The sequence below is a fragment of the Alligator sinensis genome, unplaced genomic scaffold (assembly GCF_000455745.1).
Source record: "Alligator sinensis unplaced genomic scaffold, ASM45574v1 scaffold304_1, whole genome shotgun sequence".
In the NCBI taxonomy this organism is placed as follows: domain Eukaryota; kingdom Metazoa; phylum Chordata; order Crocodylia; family Alligatoridae; genus Alligator; species Alligator sinensis.
The window spans coordinates 359,220-361,960 of record NW_005842939.1 but is presented as its reverse complement, the minus strand read 5'-3'; positions in this window follow the sequence as shown (position 1 = coordinate 361,960).

Genomic DNA, 2,741 nt, shown 5'->3' with positions numbered 1-2,741 from the left:
ATCATCATAAATACTCTTTCAAATAATCTGTACATTTAAGAAATAGTTTTGGTACATTTATACTGTTGTGACTGGTTCCATTTTGTTTATGAGGGTGGGGTAACAAGTTACCCCATGAGAACAACAATGATTATACTTTCATGAGAATGGATGAGGGTTAAGTATGATCAGGTGAATACTGATGTCATATGTCAAGTAAAACACAAATTGTATCTTCCTCTCCTGACCATCCTAGAGTTACACAAGGATCAAGCACAGTAAGTCTTGTGTTTCTCAACATAATGCTAATTCTTTCCCTTAAAAAAATTCCATGTAGGCATGTCTACATGTGCACTTTACTGCACAGTAGGCTAATTTGCTGCTCAATAAAGCTTCACCATCTATACGTGTATAGCAATTAGATCTGTGTAGACTAATTTACTGTGCCATCAGATAGTCCTGTCAGACACAAGTATTATCTAACAATGGAGTAATTTACTTTGCACATGTAGACAGTGACATCCAAATTAGTTTACTCTGGCTCAAATTGTGCCAGAGCTTATTCAGTCACATTAATTGCACATAGAGCTGTGCCCTATGTTTCATGCAATTTAACTTATACTGACTAAAAGGAAAATTCAAAGTTGTCTGGTGGTTGGTGCCTTCTAGTCAATCTAAAATTAAATTCCTATTCTTCCAGGAGTAGCATTAACCTAGCTCTGATCAGCTCTTCCCAAGACCCTCCTAATATCCAACTAGTCTCATAATAACTAGCTTTTAGCTGGCTACACTAGCTTCCTGAATAGGAGTTCAACTCCCATCAGACATAGGATCAAGCTTCTATTACAACTGACATTAGTTAAATAAATGTTCTTTTTTACCCCCCTAATAGGACATGGAAGATTAGAGTTTAATGAGATCCCACAGATGTTCCACATCACTACACCACAGCTGTAGTTTCTCAAAAACAGATGCATGTAACTTCTTCCAGAGCCTGTCAACATCTGATCAACTCAAAGGTATCACTAGAACAAAGGATTGTTCCTGACTTTGAAAAACTGGAAACCAAAACTTAAGTCCTATTATATATCAGTGTATAGCACCAATGAGACAGCTCTCAAGTAAAGGTTTAAACAAACTCAATTGTAGTATCAGCCTCAAAAATCCCTATTGGTGCACCCCTAATTTTTTGTCATTCTATGAAATCTTCTCGGAAAGCTATGGAACTCTGAAAGTCTGTGAAACATATTAATCTGGATGACTTAGTTCCTGATGGCACTGGATTTAGGACCCAGAGGCCTTGTTCGGGGGGGAAGGGTGAGGGGCACCCTCACACTGACCATGACCTTTCCATTAGAAAATAGGCAAATTTATTGATACAAAGTGATAACAGAAAAGAAGCAATACAAACACACACAAGCAATTCTATATATCTACCAAATCCTAGGGCTGTTGTCAGAGTCTAAATACATTTGGTCAGGATGCAGTCTCCACTCTGACGCTCTTTCTTAGGTGTCAGATGTCAGCATGTCAGCAGTCTGGAGGTGGGCTGCTGAAGCCTACACCCCTCCTTTCAGTGAGGTGGATGAGATGGGCTGGTCATGTACCCTCCATAGTAGCCTCAGGGGTCATTCCTAGGGAACTGGGGGATGGGGACCTCTCTCAGGAAGAAGGATGGGAAGGAGGAGGAACCCAGGGTGGGCTGAGACAAAGTAACTCTTTGTTACTCTCAAGTCACTGCTTTTGTATTCTCCTTCCCTCCTGATGATTCTTGATCCGTGGATATCTCTGGTTGGTTGTCTTTCTGTGGTCACACGTCCACATAGCCTTCTGGGCCATCTAATTTGGTATGTTCCCCACAAAGTGGGACTTAGGCCCCCCTGCTCTGTGGCTTTGTTAGCTCCACTTGATCTCATGTTATGGGACAGTATGGTATATGCTCCTAGGATGGTATATGCTCCCAGTTCCCAAACTGTTTTCTAGACTATGTGTCCTTGTTGTGTTAGACAGCTTGTCTGCTTCCAGGGCTGTAAGACACTTTGCGTATGAGACCCAAGCTTTTTAGAAATCAATTAACACCTGCTGCCCATTTTGAACCATTCTAATATATATGTCTATACCTGTAAGCCAATTCCCCCAAATCAAACCTTTAAATACCATTTCTAAGGCAACAGTTCCAAAATACTAAAAAGATGATTTAGGTTAATCAAAATATATAATTTCAACAATTTCAAATCATTTTATTGCAGTGTTGAATAGTTACTAATTGTATGGTTTTCTATTTTTTTTAACAATTAGCTCAAATTTCAAAATGAAAAGAGAAAGTGGGTGCATCTACATGAGATGCTACATTGCCACAGTGATGAGCTACAGCAATGTAGCTCATTGCTATGGTGATGTAGCATCAGCGGACACAAACAGTGATACCAACACTATATTGCTGTAGCAATAAGCTATATCACTGTAGCTCATTGCTATGGTGATGTAGCATCTGAAAATAACCATGTGACACTTGGACTGCACAATACCAGCAGTCTGCTGGTTGCAGTATCAGCCTATAGATTGCTCAGTACGCAGCCTACAGACTGCTCAGTACCGGCTAAAGCAAGTACTAAGTGACTATGCAGTACCAAATGCTTTGTGGGGGCCCCTGTGTACCCGGTGGACCGGCCATGGCTCCTCCAGTGGGGCTGGCCTGGAGCTGGCTGCTGATTCCCACACCACAGAAGAAGCATCTGGCCACTCCCACCCCTGCCTCCTAC